This window comes from Rissa tridactyla, chromosome Z (genome assembly GCF_028500815.1).
Source record: "Rissa tridactyla isolate bRisTri1 chromosome Z, bRisTri1.patW.cur.20221130, whole genome shotgun sequence".
NCBI classification, from domain to species: domain Eukaryota; kingdom Metazoa; phylum Chordata; class Aves; order Charadriiformes; family Laridae; genus Rissa; species Rissa tridactyla.
Window position 1 is genome coordinate 82,430,358 of NC_071497.1, and position 19,721 is coordinate 82,450,078.

Sequence of the window (19,721 nt, forward strand, 5' to 3'; positions counted from 1 at the left end):
TTTATTCATACTCTCTTCTCTCACGCTCACAGTGTGCAAATGCGTATAAGCAGCTTGCTTACCCCCTTTTTATTTAATATCTGTTATATCAGTAAACAGCAAATGCATTCTCTTTGTCTAGTTGGATTCACACAAGCAAGGAGAGGTTTTCCTCTCTTTTGAGGAGCCCAGCGGCCAGCTGCGGTGTGACTTCCAGCTGGTTGCTCCTCATCCCACTGAATTGCTAAAGGATGCTTGGAAACTCAAAGCATCCTCCTTGATACTGTAAAAACAAAATCGGAGAAAAGTGCATTCTGAAAGGCCAGCTCTTCTTTTTGCCAATTTGCGATGGTTTTGTAAGATGACTTTGCCACGCAGGGTTTTGTGGCTGCCACAGGAAAATGTTTGATAAAATCTGCTTGCTTAGTTTTGTGGCTTATCAGATGTAGATAAAATTAGGTGTCATATTCATAACGATAATCTGAGAACAGGAGGTCAGTGTCAATGGCGGAGAATGGAGCAAGTCGGGGCTTGGGGCTGAACTCATTTCTAGATACATATGCAAAGCAGTAATAAATGAGCTACGGTTTATTATGGGGACAGCATCAGCTCTTCCAGCTGCTCTATTAGGACTTCAGGCCAGGATATTTAATTATGCCCTGGCCTCCTCCTTTAAGCAGATTATCACAGTGACACACTGACTGCTGTGCCCTGCCAGCGCCCTCGGGCTTTGCTCGTTCTCCTTTGCTCTTAGTGGCCCTGCTGACCATGGAGAGAGGAGGCCAGTGCTGAGAGGAGGGATTGCTGCCGGCAGGTGGGTCCCTGAGCTTTGTCTTAAATGAAAAAAAAAAAAAAAACCACCACCTGTGTTTATGAGAATGGTTAGGATTTTATTATTATTATTAAGCACACCTGGGATCTTATAAACAGGGAGTATTTCAACAATGAAAACTATGGCAAGCACGGAGAAGGACAATTTCGGTAGTGGGACTACTTTCTTTTTATTAATTCTGCCCATCTGTGCAGTGCAGGGAGCAGAGATGTGGCGGCGTCATCCCCCTCCTTTTCACCCCTGCTCTACCATGCACGGTACTGGCTGCAAATACAGCCATGCCAGGGGGAAACATCTGTGCCCCCTTCCAGGTCTTCTCTTCAAACACCCTCCAGAGAAAACAAATCCACAAGCTGAAAGCTCTGGTTCGTCCCGGCAGGATTACGGCCATTGTGGTGCTGCCTTCACAGGTTGTCTTTGCTGGGTGCAGGTCTTTGAGGAAAAAAAACCCTTTTGCTAGAGAAAAGCCCTTGGTCTGTGCTGCTGGAGGTGAGCCATCTCACCAGGGCTCCCTTTCCAGAGTGTTTTTTTTGTCCCACCAATTGGCTCACCAATTCCTCTGTGCAGAGACTTTCACTTTCTTCTACTTTTTAAGAGGGGATAGTAGTCCTTACGGGGCTTTGAAGTGCCACGTAAGCATTGGGGTCACTTCTGATAATACAACTATTACAAGGACAAGGGCAGTGAGCACAGAAGAAAGGCATGGGTATGTGGTTTCCTGGTGAGGACTGGTGATTACTATTCAGTTTTTTGTATTTTTACGAGAAAATTTATAAGGAAAAAAATAAATAAATGTAGTATTGCCCTAATAAATGGTTCATGCATTAGGACTAAATTCGCCCAATGATTTTGTTTCAAAAAATGGAGATAGGAACTCTGGAAAAAACATGAAGTGCTGCTGTTTTCCAAGGAAATGTTTTAAATTTTCTTTATGAAAGGCATACTTTATGTAGAGAAAGATGGAGAGGGGAGGAAGGATGGAAAAGAGTAAATGTAAATGAGACTATAAAAAGAAATGGACTTTTTTTTTAATGCCGAATATTAGAAAACACACTTCCTGAGCCATTTTATGTAGATTTTTTCCCCAAAAAATTTATTGTTCCTTCAGCTCGTTTCCTACATTCTGCCACTAGCTCCAGTCCTGAATTGACGTGTGACCTGCAGCAAGTGACAACTTCCGTGTGACTTGGTTCACCCTTCTGCAAACCTGGGGATTTTAATGGGCTTCGTTCATTAAATTTGCCCAGCTACTTCCCAAGCTCAAGGTGAGGGTGGCACTGTGTACATGCAAAGTCTGGAGAGAAACTGTCAGTCCTGTCTGCTCTAATGAGACTTTTCTCCTAGAAAGGACATCAGCATGTATCCCATCCACTACTGTCGTATATACGCAACCTGCCATATAATGCTGCAAAATATTCCTAGAGGTGCATTCCTTCAGTAAGTTTTATGTCAGCTCTCTTCTAATGACAGCAAAATCGTGTTCGCTTAATGCAAGTTTATGGTGAAATAGATTAAGGATTTTTGGAAAATATAAGACAATTATTTTGCATCAGTGATAGACCCCCAATTTACTCTGCTGCTTATTATACAGTGCTTCATCCAGGCAAGCAACAAAGTCATCACCCATGTAAAAAGATCAACATGAGATGGGCTATTCAGGTATGAAATAGGTACTGGAGTCTATCACTGCAATGGAAGGCAGCAGCCATACATCAGAGTGTGACATAATTTTTCATCATCTTCTGCCAGCTGAGCTGTGATTAACGTGTTAGCAAGTTTGTCAATTGTCAGATCGTAAAACTGATCAACAGAGTTACACTAAAATGTGCAAACCTTTGAAAACAAGCCAGGCTTTCAGGCTGATCCAGCACTGAAATACTGGCCCTAAAGTTCCACTTCCCTCAACCGAAGGCAGATGACGTGCAAGCAACACCCTCATGCCCCACATGTCCTTACTGTGTGCACTCTATCATTGCTGTGTCCACATTAACATCAATGTGTCCTGTGGGCTCCTCTTTTTCCAGCCTTATTTCCACTGAGCCCTGTGATAGCATCTTATCTCAGCACGACATGGAGACACGCTTAGGTTGTTCAGGTTTATTAGTTGTTTCTCAGTGCTTTTACTTTAGCACAAAATGTGAACAACCTGGTCCGGTCCTTGACCGTGGCCAGGGGGTTGAAATTAGATGTTCTTTAAGGTGCCTTCCATTCTGACCATTCTATGATACTCTGTAATGACAACGGTTATGTGTAATGGGATTAGATAACTGACCACTAACAAAACAATGGTTACTTGAACTAACGAGCATAATAAACAAGGAAGCAAGCTGAGGAGCATGACCTAGAATGGGATAAGAGTGAATAGCAGATGCCTTTGCAGAGGCATTTCTCTGCTGCTTGTAATGAAAGAACACTTAGTCATTTGCAGAGTAAGCCAAGACCTGGCCTGGTCAAGGGAACCTCAAGGTGTTTGATTTACAGCCAGCTAAAAATGCTGCAAAACTTTGACAGTGTATTTACAGCTTAGTTTTCCCCTGTCTACTTGCTGGCACGTATGGAATTACGAGGGAAGGGTTTGGGTTGTTACTGTGGTTTTACTCATTTGCGGTTGTTCCATGCACCACTTTTTTAACATTTTATGGATCCCTAAAGATCCACAGGCCACCCCTTGAGAAACAACGGCCTGGAAAGACAAGGTGGAAAATTTGTTCTTCATCTATCATTGGAGTACCTTGATACTACAGGAAAACTGGGAGGAGGAAAATTGTGAACTTTGGTTTCATTGCAAAAAGAGCTGTCTTATTGCAACAATAAAAGTTTTTCTTTGAACAAAACTAGAGAAGTCTGAAGCTGTTGGGGAGTGAGCGCACCATGCTCACAAGGGAGAGCGTCAAATGCTGCGAATCCACCCAGGTCCCTTTGAGGTAAAGACCATACAGACAACAGGTTCAGGGCAACCTTTCCAACCAGCACAGTGGTAGAGACCTCTCCATGGTGACACTGCATCTTGAATGCTGTGTTCAGGTTAGGACCCCTCACTATAAGAAAGACACTGAGATTCTGGACTGTGTTTAGAAAAGGGCAACAAAGCTGGAGGGTGGTCTGGAGCACAAGTCTCGTGAGCAGCGGCTGAGGGAGCTGGGGGTGATCAGCCTGGAGAAAAGGAGGCTGAGGGGAGACCTTCTCGCTCTCTGCAGCTCCCTGAAAGGAGGGGGTAGCCAGGGGGGGTCGGTCTCTTCTCCCAAGGAACAAGTGATAGGAGAAGAGGAAATAGCCCTACATTGCATGGATGGAGGTTTAGATTAGATATTAGGAAAATTTTCTTCGCTGAAAGGGTTATCAAGCATTGGAACAGGCTGCCCAGGGAAGTGGTAGAATCACCTGAAGGTATTTAAATCCCTGAAGGTATTTAAAAGACAGGTAGTCGGGTGCTGTGGGACATGGTTTAGTGGTGGTTTTGTCAGTGTTAGGTTAAGGGTTGGACTCGATGATCTTAAAGGTCCCTTCCAACCTAGATGATTCTATGAATTTATGATCATTCTTCAGTCTCCATGGGGAGTGTCAGGCAGTAGGGTGCAAGGATGCAGCATTAGCAAGGTGGACCTTTCCCTACCTTTTTCTTTGCTCCAGAAGAATGAATTCATTGAATGTAATAATTGTGTTGGTAAAACTGTCCTTCTTGGTGCCGTGCACCCATTCCTCCTAGCAAAGCTTGCTTCTCTGAACCTTGTGGCTACTTGTGTAGCCTTGTGATAACACAGCCTTGTGTTGTGTTATCCCTGCACCTCCCACAGAGAAGTCAGTCTTTGAATCACTTAAACAAGGTGTTTTCAGTGAGGCTGGGTTACACACTGGCCACACAGCTGAGGAATGCAGGTATTTGGGACTCCTCTGGAAAGACCCTGTTGAAAGATCTCCAGGGTGTACTGTAGTAACCATAAGCCAACCACCCCCAGGGTTTGGAAGAGAGCAAATTCCTTCCAGGATTATAGGATTAAGAAGCTGAAAAGTGATTCAAATTCTTCATTAAACAGGAAAAAAAAAAAGAGAGACATGAGGGGAAGCGCTTCAATGCATGCATCACTCGACGTGTTTTCCTTGTAATTAAAGGAAGTTATTGAAAAATATTTGAGGGGATTAAATGCTCAGAGTATATGTGCCGATCAAATAACACAAGAGTCTGCATTCTTCTGAGTAATCAATGGAATGACTTGAATGGGGAGGTTCAAAAGAGCGCAGTTATTGTTAAAGTGCCATTGTAGTAGTATTCACCATACTGTACGGCAGATGGACAGGCCCAAGGGTTTCCCAGCAGGGAAACTTTGCTACAGCTGAAAAACCAAGGGTCCGGAGTTCATACATGGGTATTTCCACACCAATTGTTAAAATTTCAGGCTGACTTTTCTTCCCTTTCTGCCCCTCAACCTGCATGCAGAAAGAGATGCTCCTAATTTCCTGAGGAAGTCTTCTAGGGACTGAAATTGTGTTTCTCTTTCTTTTATGCAAGCAAAATAGGAAGGGAAGAAGCTGTGGCCAAGAAAGGTGTTTAAGAACAGAGCCCAGGACATACGAAATGGGAAGGAGTACTACTGTAAACAGGGAATTGTTCTTGCCATTATTCTTTCCTCTGTCTTCTGACAGCTTAATTGCAAGTGGTCATTATTTAGCCATTAATTAAGAGGTCATCCTGCCCTAGACACCTAGTGTCTAGAATAGCCAATGTGTCCTGCAGTTTGTAGCACAACGCCGTGACCACCTCAGTGCTCTGTGAGTGTTTGCCCACATATGTGATAGAAATGTTGCTCTATCCAGAGCTCTTTTCTTTATTTTTTTGTTTTCCTTTGAGTGTTTCAGTGCTGACAGTGGGCACAAGCAGCATGGTCTAGTGGAGAAACAAATCCATATGGTGTTCGAAGACCATGAGGCTATGGAATTTTTTGCCATTTTGCATCAAATTGCTGTGAATCAATTTTCCCTGTATTACCAACACCCTGTTTTCAGTGGTCCTGGAGGAGGAAAGCTCCTGACTTCAGACAAAACTTGGCTCCAAGGTTGCACCTCCATCTTTACTCCTGCTCTGCCATACAGCCTGCAGGCAAGATACCTTCACTTGTTAGTTCCCTTCACATTTTACAAATGAGTAGATTAATGACATCCCCCTCAATTCCTGGTTTTAATTAATGGTTGAAAAGTGTTTTGAGATCTTGACATGAAAGATGCCATATAATTGCAACCTTTGTGAGAGGTTCTCACAAAGTTGAGGGAAAAGATGACCTCTCCTCTCCTCTCCTTTCCTCTCCTCCCCTCTCTTAGTATGGGTAGGCCTAGAGTCTTCTAAAGTAGGTGCAACAAATCACATCCTCACTGACTAACAATATAGGGTCATAGTAGTTAGTACCAAAGGTATGACCAACTGGGGAGTAAAGCATCAGCCTGGTAATGGTGCTTGTCACCTTTAGAGGATACTTTCTCTCTAGAGCTGTGTATGACAGATGTCTTAACAGACTAAGCTCAAGATGTTGCTGCATCCATCCTCCTTAAAGCAAGACTAACTCTACCTCAAACTATTCAACACACATTCATCTAATTTGCTCCTATGCACGTCCAAAGATGGTGAGTCCTTCAGGTGACCTGCATTGACATATAACTATTCTTACTATTTACTTGTTTTTTTTCAATGTCTCATCTATATTTCCTTCACCTCAGTTTAATTACATTATTTCTTATGCTACCCGCAGTGAACAGTACCACATTAGTTCCTTTCTCTATGCTTTGGCCACTTATATTAAATCAGTCCGGAATTTGATCTAGCCAGGAAATGAATCAATTTCAGACATCCCATTATTCTCATGCTTTTGCCTTGCCAGAAACGTCCAAATCAGGATGACTGTTTCCTAGCCAGTCACTTCAATCCATTTTAGGCACTTAAAAGTAAACTTTCTTACAGAGAGCCTTAGCATACTGAGTACCCTAATTGAAGTTAATGGATGCTCTGAGAGCAAGTCCTGTTTATTTTGGCACCTCTCTGTACAAGTAAAAGTCTGATTATAGGTATCTGCATAAGAAAGTGAAGTCGGAAGGACTGTACTTTTTTTTTTTTATGTTTTTCTTTTCTTTTAAGCTACTTTGGCAAATCAACCATACATCTTCTCACTTCCTCCTTCTAAAAGCTAACCAGACTGCATATGCCAGTATCAAAATTTCCCACTGATCATTTGTTTATCATTCAGTCACCTCAAGCATGTAGTGGAAAGTTTGAACTGACCCTGGGGTATGGTATTTGTTAATATCTGAAAGCATGATTTGACCAAGTTGCCGTTTAAAAAAAAAAATAGTCCAGTCTACTTTGCAAGGTGCCATGCAGTATCAGTAGTTGCTGAAAGTTAGCAGAACCAACTACAAAATGAGCTTTGCAGTCCTGTGTCGGATGCCTTGAAGGTTAATGGAGTAGGTATTCTTCTAACCTTGCAATTGTGGTTAATAAAATAATGGATGAGGAATGGGTAAAAGAAGGTGGTTTTTTTTTTTTTAAATGTATTTTCTTTTGGCTCCACAGATGTGCTTAAGCAAACACAATCTCCTGATCATGCAAACAACAGTTCCCTTGGCAAAATGGTTTGGGATCCCATTTTTTAACTCACGACTTGATTTAAAAAATACACTTGCAAAAAAATAAGCTGTCAGAAAGTAAATATTTAACTTTTCCATTTGTTTTCTTCTTTGCATGGAGTGTACATGACAAACTTAATTCATAGCTGCTAATGTTGTACTTAATGTCAACAGAGCTATAGTTGGAAAGGAAATTACCCGGACTGTCATGATTTCACATCCTTTCTGTAATTTCTTCTTCTGGACAGATTGCTTTTTCATGATGACAGACAGTGAAACAGACTGACTTGCCAGGCAACTCAGAGTGTCATACAATAAAACACAAGTCATGGTGTTCCGTATACAAAGAAATTACCCATGGAAAGTACCCACCACAATGAGAAAAACAGAACAAAACCTATGACCAGAAGTTAAAACTGGGCAAATACAAGTTACAACAAAGGGGCAAATGTTTAACAGATTAAACCAAGTCAGTTCCTGGAGATTCACTGCCTTCAGACACGATAGAAGGTTTTTGCAGAATATGTGATTTAGTTAAACTTTAGTGGAGTCGATGCAAGGAGTAACCAGGGTAATTGTATGGTCTATAATGTACAGGCGGTAAGGCTAGATGAAATCTATCTCACTTAATTTTGATCTATGATCAAGAGACACTTGTTTCAGTAACCTCTCAACCTCAGTTTGGCCAACACAAACTGGGGACCTAAAGGACATTGCCCTGCATCTTGGAAGTAATAGCACTACAGAAAATACACTGTGCAAATAAAATGTCAGTTTTTCACTGTTCTTTTGCACTGGGATGAGGCAGTGACGAATTATGCCAGGCTGTAAAGTGTATGTGAAAGCCATTAGGAGAAGGCTGCCTTAACCAATGAGACTTACCCTGATAATAAGTGTTAGGCTTGGTAGTCAGTAGTAACAGGGTCAGCGCCTTAGAGAGAAACTCATTGTGGAGTGCCAAGAAGAGGGAAAGTGATTAACTTGAGTTTTCAAGGGAAAATGAGCAGTCCACAAGTTCAGTACTAGATCGTCTGTAGTCATGCCTAGAGTCTTTGTCTCTATTTCCTTCAGCAGCAAGAGCAAACTCCCTGCTTAGATATGTGTCTTCCTTATCACTAAATCCACTTGCATTGGGAATTGCTGGAACGTAGAGGAAACACAGTGATGTGAGCAGCAGAGAGACCCAGGATGTTCTGAGATCTCATGCTAAGGCTTGGCAAAAAGTCTGGCTCCTGTAATTTCCTCTTCTCCCTGCAAAGAGGTTAACTCAGTAATTATTCTAAGTAACAAGATCTCTGCACGCTTGGCAAAAGACCAGAGATTCATCCAAACTTGTGGGCTTACTTCCCTGATGCTCAGGCCAATTGGTGCATTCACGCTGCACAATGAGTTGCAGATGTAGTGATCTCATAAGCTACACTGGTAAAAAGTGCAGAAATGTTTACCCTGAAGTTGAATGCAAACGCAAAAAGACAGGTTGCCCGAGACTGCAATCTGAACATCCAAAACCAGAATCACACCAACCCCCTCCCAATTTAATCCTTTACTTTGTTGCCTCATCTTCCCCATCTGTGAAATGGAAACAATTCCACTTAGCTTTGTCTTGCTTTGCCCTGAGGAACCGGAATGAGCTAGACCTTTCAAAAGGACTTTGAAGATAGATTATTGTTTTTCATTACTGTGTGCAACACTTCCCACCATGAAGCCGTACTTGAGAATAAAGGTACAGTTCTACTTTGCCAAAAAAGTAATGCTAACCTTCCACCAAAAACATCTCACTGCTTTAATTGTTAGATGGAAATCAGCTGTGTTTGACAGAGCCATTTGTAAATTTTGCCAGTACTATGTGGTTCTGCACCACCAGCCTGGACGTGGTGCTTTTATTTTTTTTTTTCCCCTACTTTCTGTGGGGGATTATGTGTTATGACTTTGACCTGGGACATTTCCTTTCTTCAGGAGGATTAAGCTCCAGTTGTTTTTCTGCTAGCAGTGAGTATCATTCGCAGCCTAAGAAATATGATTTCCTTCTTTTAAAATGGGTCAGACCCTTTTGGTTTTTTAACCACAAACAATGGAGTTCAGAGAAAAATCCTGAGGAATATGGACTTGGGAGCCTTTGTGGCTTCTGATGTGAAACAGGCCTGTCTAATGCATTCAGTTTCTTGTCAGTTGTGAAAGAAATGTCTAAAGTTTCATAATATCATATCAGTTGCACAAACAACTTGTCCTTTTAAAGTAGGTGCTTAAAATCTGCACTTGGTTTTAGTAAAGCTTAGTCTATTTTTATGCTTGAACAAGTTTTATTTTCTGGGGGTGGTAGAAAGAAGGTAAAGAATTAACTTAATTTCTCTTTTTTTTTTTTTTTTTTGATAGGAGACAAGTAACTCCATTTCATATGTCTGTGTCTCATTCAGAGCAATTAAGGATTTCACGTCATTTGATATTCTCTTTGAGAAGCCTAGGAATTGGTTACGAGTTTCTACCCTTGTTAGGTTCAAATTCTATTTCATTTTAACCCTGGGGAATTAGTCTGGGTCGAAGTCTGTGCGTGCATGAAGTAAATCACAGCAACATTGCTACATATCTTTTTAACATAGAGATCTCAAAACTCTTAATCATGTGTTCATTTCTCAGACCTTCCCTGTAAGAGGGGTATGGTAGTTGTATCATTTCCAGAACTGCAAGATCCGTACGCAGTAAACCATACCTTGTCCTTCCTTCTTCTGTAATGGCTGTGACCTTGAGAAGACAAGGAGCGGAGGGTGCTACCTGCACACAGGTCTATGCAACATCCCGTTTGATGTGCTTTGTTTATGGCTCAAGCAAAGATGCGACTGAGGCTGTGTCTGATAAAGGGCAGTTTTAGCTGGTTGAGCAGTAGTAATTCCTGTTTAAATGCTTACGATCCCATTGATTTCATCTGGCACAGTTTCAGCAGGCTAGACGGGTGAATGTCTGCGGCTCAGAGTCATCGGTGGCCTTAGGGCTTTCTCCAGTGAGGTGTGAGATGTGGATTTGAGAGACAAAGAGCTTCAACTCTGGCTCATCTGTGTGATCCAGCCAGCAGGCCCTGTGTAAGAGGTGAAGGGCTGTTAGCACTTTGGCTGTGTTTGCAAAGGGGACAACCTTGCTCAGTTCTTCAAATAAAAGATTGAGATCTTCTTACCAGGTGAAGATCCCAGACTGTAGATCTCGACTAGGTCAATCCTGAGCAGTTCAGCTCTTCGTCAGGTATTTTTTTGTAGTAGATTTGGATGCCATAGGCACTAGACAATACACACAAAAAAACTAGGAGAGGATAAATACCACTGCGGAGCTCAGATCTAAAATAAAAGTGCGTCACATTCTCATTTCTAGGCACCTTACTGGGCCAGCCAGAGTCCCTCAGCAAAAGCTGCAGCACATTACATGCCAGAGCTGCCTGTTACAATCTTGAGAGATGAACAGCATCACAGCTGTGGCAGGTCATCTCCTGCAGAAAGGATAACAAAATCTTTGTGTATCTTAGGCAGATGGAGGGATGAGTAACAGAAGCGCGGGGGGAAGCGGGTACTTTTCTAATTACCCGGAGAAGGCTGCTCACCTTCACAGACCAGCAGAGCTGGCTTAATGTAGCAACAGCAGCTATTGCACCAGTTGAAGGAACAGCAAAGCTGTCATGGCAACGTCTTCTCCTCAGGGGATCCCAGACAGGATTCTGGCCAAGACAGCCCAAATTTCTCCTGTGCTTTCCACTGCCACACTGCCCTTCCAGCTGGCTACAAAAGACAAAATCCAGCCCATAAGCTGAAATAGAGTAAATATTAGTTAAACATTTACAGCTCTTAAGATCTTACAAGCAGTAGAAGCAGCTGTCAAGTTGGGAGATACCTCCTCCAGTGCGTGACGTAGTCCAGCCACAGTGTGTCAAGGATGTTAATGGTGAGACTGGCTGCAACCAGACCCTCAGGGAGTGGATGAAGTGGTCAGGTCCAAAGTAATCTCCCATCCAGGTCACTCAAAGATGCGAAGAAACACGGACCACCACAGACAGATGACTTCAGTACAAGTCTCTATCTGGTGAAGGTCTTTTCTCCCATGTAGCCCATGAAAAAACAGAGGAAAAAGGCTCAGCAACCTGCTTGATGGAAGTTCAAAGACTGGAGAGAAAGGCTTTGGACTTTTTTTTTCACCCCAAGATGGTGCTCAGCCTTTTTCTTTTTAATGGAGTCATCATGCAGTGCTCAGTTTCGTGGGCTCCCCGCTTTCTTTAAACAAGCTATGTCTGCTTTGCATTAATCATTAATTGCCTTGCCTGGAACATAGGCCTTCTGTGTAGACACTCACAGTAGAATATATCAGAAAAGCAAGTCATCTTTTCCCTTGTTTAATACTGCTTCTCAAGCAACTGAAGGTGTTGATTGAAGCTTCTCATGTTTCCAGATATTCTCTGTGACGGGAAAAAAGCCATATTCCCCTAAAGTGGCAGTTGTATTAGATATCAGCAAAATATCTCTTTAGTGAATTCAAAGCATCATTTTTTTTTTTGAAGTATCTCTTTCTATGTTATCATATAAAAATAGATAGCTAATATGTATTACATATTTTTTCTCCTAATGTGATTGAGTTATCACAATCAAAATTTTCCTGTCCCCCTCTGAATTCATGCAATAAAGTATATTGCAGCTGCAGACACTTCAGGATGTGGTGGGTGACCGTACCTTTAGTGATTATTTCTCATCTGTCCATAAGCATGAATAAATATGGTAGTCATGGATGTTGATGATAGACTTATTTAAACAGGTTAGATGTAATTAAGCATTATATAAACATGACTGATAAAACGAATGTGTCTGTATCGCCCTTGAAGTTTTAAATCCTGTTCTTAGTCAAATGGCAGTTATTTAGTTTGTGGCTAATTTTATAAAAGAGAGAAAAGAAAGATGTGAGTATGTAATATGGGTCTGAATCTTGAACCTCCAAAACAAGGCCTCCAAATGTCAGGCTGCTTTTTTAAAAACTTAGGAGTAAGTTACTAATGATCAACTAGGATGCAGTGTAAAGCACCACTCATTCCTTGAATGAAATAAAATATCTGCTCTAAAGATTTACTCGAGTAGATTTTAAAAGTCAGTGAACAGAATTTGCAGAAATACTATTCATATTTTCCAAGGAAAAATATCTTTAATCCAAGGCAAAATTTGGAAATAATTATTTGGAAATTATTTTTTAAAATGATTGGTTTAAGAAGCTGGAGTAGCAATTGGAAAAATGCAGCTGACGGTAGTATTGCAATTTTCAGGAGCCTGTATGATTTAAAAAATGAAGCTTGTGCTATGTCAGAACTGATTTCTTTATTTATCTTCATAGATCACAAAATTTGTTAAATTATGTAGACAAATAACCACATACCTCAGATGTCTCATCTGAGTAATGGGTGTAATGAGATATTTGTCCTTTGTGGTGTACTTTGAGATTCTGCAGAAAATGTGATACATGAAGACTAGATATTCTTATAGCATATTTTGTGTGTGTGTGTGTGTGTGTGTGGCAATGGGGAATGGATGCCCGCATTGCTGTAGAACCTAAAGCAAAGGAATAATTTATCAGAAAAAAAGACAAAACCAAAACTAGGAAAAATAGATCAAGAATTCTGTGCAAAAAGTGGCTGGATGTGATGGATGAAGGTTTAGCTCCTTTTCATAGTGACAGATAAGTAATGAGGTTGAACTGCTGTGATATTGCCTGGAAATAGAATAGATGACATTCTTAATAGGCTCAAATTGATTCTTAATAGTTCAGACCATCTGCTGAAACTGTGGAATAATAAAACTAGTACTTTTATTATGACCTTAATTTAAAGCATGCTAAACACTCTGGGAAGGTATGTGGACATTTCTAAATCTATGTTTTGGTTGGACAGTTTGGAAAAAGTAATTTGCACAGGGTTTGGGTGTCAGTCTTTGGCATGGTTGGTATAAAAGCAAACCCAATGAGGTTCCATCTCTGTCTTTCAGATGCTTAACAATTTCACCATCCATTTAAACCAGTTCGTCAAAAGCTAAATGTGCTAAAGAATATATATGGAAAAAAATGTAGTAGTAGTAGTAGTAATAATAATAATAATGATAATAGTAGTAGTAGTAGTAGTATTTGGAAGTGTGTGTGTGTGCACGTGCACAGATACAACAACATTTTATGCTGACTCTGATCACAGAGGTCTTAGGTCACCGTATCATCCAAACTTGTAGGTGGGGACCATTTATGACAACAGATTCTGCTCTGGACATGCATAGTGATAACAAGATGCATTAAAGTTGCTGAGTTCTTCCTTCAGGAGGAGTACTCAGTTTGAAGTAGGAAAAACAAAGCACACAGTTGCAATAAATATGAGGTGAAGAGAGTACTGAAAGATAAAGATAGCAGAAATGAAGACCAGGAGGGATGTTTATACTTAAGGATGTCTCCTGTTCATGTCCATTATGAAATAGTTTGAAACGCCTAAAATTGGCAGGAACACTGTTGTTACTAGGTATATCTGGAAGCTGATCATAGAAACATGTTATCTGCATGATATGATCAGCTCCATCTAGCATCTATATATAGCTGTGGCGTTTTTTTATGTGGAGATATTTTCAAGAACATTCTTTCACTTTGGCTGTAGTAGATGGAGCCCTATGGAAATAGAAACCTGGATTATAATTGCTGTTATTTGATTGTGCAGTTCAAGGCGCAATAGGCTCCTTATCTATGATAATATAAATAATGACAATCAAATAAAGACAATAAAGACACTTGGGTCGAAGGGCTATTTCTAACACATTTAGTATTCACACAGCCCTTTGCATTTTTGCTAGTGATTTGGGTAACCGCCCTCTTCCTCACCCATTTCATCAAATGCAGAGATTTGTTTGAGATTTGGTGTGGTTACTGATGTAGAGGTAAAAATAAGTGAAGCCCATCAAAATTTATCTCAGATGATGATTGTAGCTTGTTGACTATTGCAACACACACATCTTGAAATGCCATGGAGCCCAAGTCAGAGACTGGAAACCTTTTCTTTTGGAGAAAGTGTAAAGAGAACAAAAAGTTTCTCCTTGGTTATTGGAAATGAAGCACCGAAAATAAAATTTCTCCTATCCAACCCGTGTCCCATTCCAGTAGAAAAGAAACAAGGTGTGACTAACGGTGGCAGAGTGCTAATTGAAATCCAATGCTTAAAAGACATTGTTATAAAACAGAAGAGAGGAGATCTGCTCCTGTCTCTGCTCTAGAACTGAGTCAGTTACTTGTCCTCTCCGCCCTTTAGTTTCTCTCTTCCCAATGGGTTCGTAGCAGTACTTTTTTGATGCTGAGACATAATTTATTAATATTTCCAGCAATCTTTCAGATCCCTGGGAAGCTGGGGTATGGAAAGACATCAGTCTTATTAAAGATTGTCCTAGTTCAACATAAAAACGAAGCAGGTTTTCCACTAGGTGGGTAGAAGTTTGTACAAAGATCTTTACTTTTAAAAGGGAAGAAAGGCGAGATCTCTTGGCCTTCAGACCTGGTGATTTGAAGCTGCATCAGTGCTTCCAGAAAGGAAATACTGCAATCTCTTCAAAATAGCAGGGGGAAACACAATATTAACCGAGGGCGAATTGGAAACAGCAGTGTTTTTCACAGTGATAGTGGTTAATCGTTAAAGCAAAGGGCCAGCGGAAGTGATGAATTCTTCATCTTTTGATGTCTTCAAGATTGAAAGCCTCTCTGGAGAAAACATTTTAGACAAAAGTTATTGGGCTCAACGAAAGAGTAACTGCGTAAAAATTAAAGCTCTATGACATGTAAAAGATAGATGATCTGCTAATCCCTGTATGGGTGTGATTAATTTCACACAACTTTAAATGTCTAAAGTTGGATGCCTAAGGCTGAACTGGTCACCCTGGGCCCCCTTTTCAGTCAACAGTAAGAAATAGGCATCCTCAGGGAGCAATCCATTTGATGTGCCTTAGATGCCTGTTTTAGTGCAACACGAATTGTCCTCTGGGGTACCTGTTCCTCTCCATTGACTATCAAGGAAGCCTTCAGTGACTCTTTCACATTCAGGCATCTCATTTTTAGATGCCCTAGGAAAGATGCATCCCTCTGTGGGACACCTAGGGGTTGTGGAACAGCAGCCTTTAATTTATAGGGCAGAGACTTGTTTCATGGTACTACTTGCTTTGCATCATTTATGAGTCATATTCCCATGTTGGTGAAACATTCTTTGTTTTGAAAGGAGGGCCTAAGAACATCACCATCATTTCTTTAGGAGCACAGATATTGGTAGAAGTGGGCTAAATCCTGTTCTGACTTACTCTGGTATACAGTCCCAGCGATCTCACAGGATTTGGTGGAATTACCACGCCTTGCATTTTAAGAATAAAAGCAAAAATGAGCCATTTTGAAAGGATTAATCAAACTGCCATAGCAATTTGATTCTTTCTGTGTAAGCAATGATCAGATGAAGGGCAGATCTGGAAAAAATGCTATACATCATAGCGCATTTATAAAGCAAAGATTCTTGAGAAAATCCTTGTTGAGCATGTGGAGACAGTGTTAAAAACACTTTCATCTTTCATTTCTTCCTGTCCTGTAGTCTTCCTGGCACTGCTCCAAATTCACTTCATCACTTGGTGTTACTTGGTTTAGACCTGTGCCTCTTACGTATCCTGTTAATAGCAGACTTCTGTGTAGTGTATCCAAATTCCTTGAGTCTAGCCCTGTCACTCAAGATGACAAGCCTGTCATCACGCTAGAGGTGTGCTCCGAGCTGCTTGGAGCAATGCTTAGCCCACATCTGAGATGAGCAACTGTGGTGTTTAACATAGGGGCTTAACCACCTTAAACACCCTCCCTTGTCAAGGGAAGGGGCGGGTGCCTCTGGCAGGCTCCTGTTGTCTTCCTATGGTCCGCAGAGAGGGAGATGTGTCCTAGATGTCCCGGTCATGTTCCCACTGCAAGATGGGTTGGATTGGCAGTGTTGGTTGACCTTTGACCACATACTAGCTAGGAAGCTTTGTAGTACATCAGTGAGTAGAGAGAGGATTCACAAGGCAGAGTGAGTTTATCACTCTTTATATAATTGCAGAGAAGTCGAGTATGGCCATACAGCAAGTCTTGGTCACTGCCAGTTGCCTGTTATCAGGCTACCTTCTCCAGGTCCATTATTTTCCTGGATAGCTACTCTTGAGTGTCCAACAGCTGCTACTGTCCACCTAAGCAATGGCAGAGCAACCCTGGCGTATCTCACTGGTTTGGATAAATGTGAATTTTGGAAGCTCTGTGAAATAGAGGGGCTGTGTAAACATGTGTCATTGCAGACGCCATACCCACACTGGGTCTCTGCACCACTGATCCTGAAGATAGCAATATGTTGCCTCTATCGCTATGCATGTGCAGCCTGACATGTGGAGCAGTAATGGTGCAACCAGATGGTACGGGAAGGAACAGGATTGTCATTACTACACGCCTCTTTTTGATTCTTCGCCTATGCAGTTTGCAGGCTCCCGTGATACTGTACCACAGGCTGTTTAGCCATTCTTCGGTTCCCACTCGCTGCTGCAGAGAAATCTGATCCTCTCCAATTATGGGGGACATGATACTCTTGCCACATCCAGCTGTTGCTGACATGATGGTATGCACATTGCCTCAGCCAGGGGTGAATTTTCTGTCTGTAGCAGCTCCTCCCAGGGTGCCCATGGTAATACTGTGGTTGGGGTGAGTGTTAACCTGCTGCTTCCCGTGGAGGCGCGAATCTTGCTCTGATGGAGATTTCCATGCAAAGGTTGCCCGGGGGAAAATCACTATACGTTGACCTGAACTGTGGAGACAGAGGAAACTTTGCACTTTTGGAGCTTACACATGCTTTCCCCTTGTAAAAATTCACCATCCCATTAAGCAGAGGCTTTTTAGTGCAGCTTTCTATCCTGTGTGACACACTCCTACTGAGGTCAACAGGAGCTTCACTTGTAGCACAGGTACAGAATACACCTAAGGGGTCACTCCAGCAGGTAATAAACAGCTGAAGCTTTTTGGGTGACCTGTGAAACTTTGGTTCTGAAGTGACATTTGTTTTTCCCGCTTTGCCAGAGCTCGCTATGGTCCGATAGATTGTAAGAAGTGCAGAAAACTCTTTATATTCGTAACCCTAAAATCTTTTTCTTTTTTTTTTTTCTCTCCTGAAAAGTCTTTTAATTTTTTTTTGGTTTTAAACTGGGATCATTCTCATTTTCAGTCATCGAGATTGTACCCTTCTCCCACCAAAAGGAAAAACTGGAAAAAGCCAGCGAGATTAATTAGCTGGCTTGAGGATATGAAACTGAGTGAGCAAGCAGGACTGCACCTCTTGAAAGACAGTTCAATAAGTTGATATCATGGAGATACCAACATCATCATGGAGACACTAACACCCTCATGGAGACACACCCCACCATTCAGACTCCTTTATGACTTGAGATGCTTTCTCATTGCTAACTGCTTTCCTGACTCATTGCTACCAAACTGTGGGAAACATTTCCTAAGAGATAACAATAGCTTTTTGTCCTGTGGTGGTGCCTATGTCCTGTGCTAACCGTATCTTGGGAGATGCAGAACACCTTCCATATTCCAGGAGGTGCATAGGTGAATGCCTTATATCCAGAGCCTCTGCTGTACCTGGAGGACAAAGCTGGGAGCACTGGCAGAGAAAGAAGGAAGATTTTATTTCATGACTACATGAACAGGTGCATATTTAGAAAGTCAACATTTATAATGAGGTTATAAGGATCTAAACCCGTTTCTGTTATTGGTAATGAAAGCTTGAATTCAACAAAACCCAGCTTTATTTCACTCAGGAAAGCTTTCTAGATACTGATAGTGAGTAAACAAGATGTTGTTTTTTAGCTCTTGAGATTTATTAAGCATTGTAACACAGGAACTGTTACACCAGTCAAAGTCTTATTATTGTCATATTATGAGCTTCCAATTACTGACTGTAGCCAACACCAGATGCTTCAAAGGAGCATGCAAGAAACCACGTAGTAGACAATAATGGTAGTTATAATTTGCTTATAAGAAAAATGGCTTCTTACCCACTGCCCCCACTCAGTGTTCGGCTTATACCCTGAGGCATGACAGTTTATATCTTATTACGCTTACATATTTTAAAGTGATAGCAACTTGCAAAAGAAGGGACTGTAATTTGGGACATGTGAGTGAGATTGCATGATTGTCCCCTGATGGGACGAGTGACATTGACCAAAGGACACATCCTTCTGCACCTCCATTTCCCCACCTAAATGCCATCAAAGATCTTGACACTGCTGAGGTTCCTGAGATCTAGGAACTGAAACTGCGCTAGAAGAGCGAGGGAAGGTTAAGTGAAAAAATCAGACTTGTATCTTAAATGTAAGCAATTATTACAAAGAGTGCCTAAGATAGTGAGAAGTTAAACCAGTTCAAGAGAACACAATGTGCTGTTCTCTCTTTTGGGTTGTGTACTCCAGGCACTTGGCAGTGCTTGTGTGCAAACTGATGGGTGTGCAATCAATTTGGCTGTTTCCCCCGTGCAGTCTCTTCAGTGCAAACCCTCCACTTATTTGCATGGATCCTTCACTTAGCAGGGAGAGAAGGGGCACTAAAAACTGAAAGGAAAAAATCCCCCAGGCAGTCACTTCTGATCATACTATTCGCTGTTATTATTTTAAAAAGAGGAACACAGAAGCACAAACAGAAAGTCCTTGTTCTGTTCGTCTTCCTGCAGCCGACTCGAGAAACTGCCTTTCGTCCTTCCTTCACAAACAGCGAGCTAGGAAATGAATGACATCTGAAGACAAGAAGTGGGTTGCTTACCCCAGATTTTGTTTAAAGGTCACCTTGCAGTTCCCAGTGGTTCAGAGGTGTTTTTATTATTCCTCTTTTAACCCTTTTCTTTTTCTTTTTTTCCCCCCCCCTTCGTCTTCCCCCCATAAGCTAAAAGACAAGTTATGAAACTTTGTGGTTTGGTTGTTCTTAATGTGAGTATTGAAAAATGATAATACGCCGAATGCATGTGACAGAGCGTTCCCTCCTCCCGCTCCCAGCTCCCTCCCCGTCAGCTGCTGTGGCTCTTCATCGCATTTAACCGCTCCCAGCTTTCAGAATATATTGGTTTCCGTTCTCAGACCTTCTTTGTCTTTTCTCACAGCTGTTTGTTCCGCGGCGTGGTCAGTGTTTGCGGAGTAGATCAAACCCACCTTTAAACTCTTTTCTCCTCTCTTCCCCCTCCTCGCCTCTGCAAAGGTCACAGAGCTGCTGTGCTCGCGCTGGGAGGTATCAG

At 41.6% G+C, this 19,721-nt stretch overlaps 1 protein-coding gene and 1 long non-coding RNA gene across 9 annotated transcripts in view; one reads left to right on the forward strand and one right to left on the reverse strand.

The window, feature by feature from the left end:
- The window catches only part of SETBP1 (SET binding protein 1), a 270,384-nt gene that overhangs the window by 142,208 nt on the left and 108,455 nt on the right, over positions 1-19,721 (forward strand). The window lies entirely within an intron of this gene.
- LOC128902842 (uncharacterized) lies at positions 1,525-11,634 on the reverse strand. Of its 4 annotated transcripts, none has more exons than XR_008463894.1 (4): positions 11,291-11,634; positions 11,004-11,206; positions 10,587-10,892; positions 1,525-10,490 (listed from the first exon to the last, which is right to left on the reverse strand). It is a non-coding gene; the product is annotated as an uncharacterized LOC128902842 (long non-coding RNA). The 4 variants fall into 4 exon arrangements; XR_008463895.1 differs by having other exon boundaries at positions 10,986-11,206; XR_008463896.1 differs by having other exon boundaries at positions 1,525-8,671; positions 10,128-10,490; positions 10,587-11,206.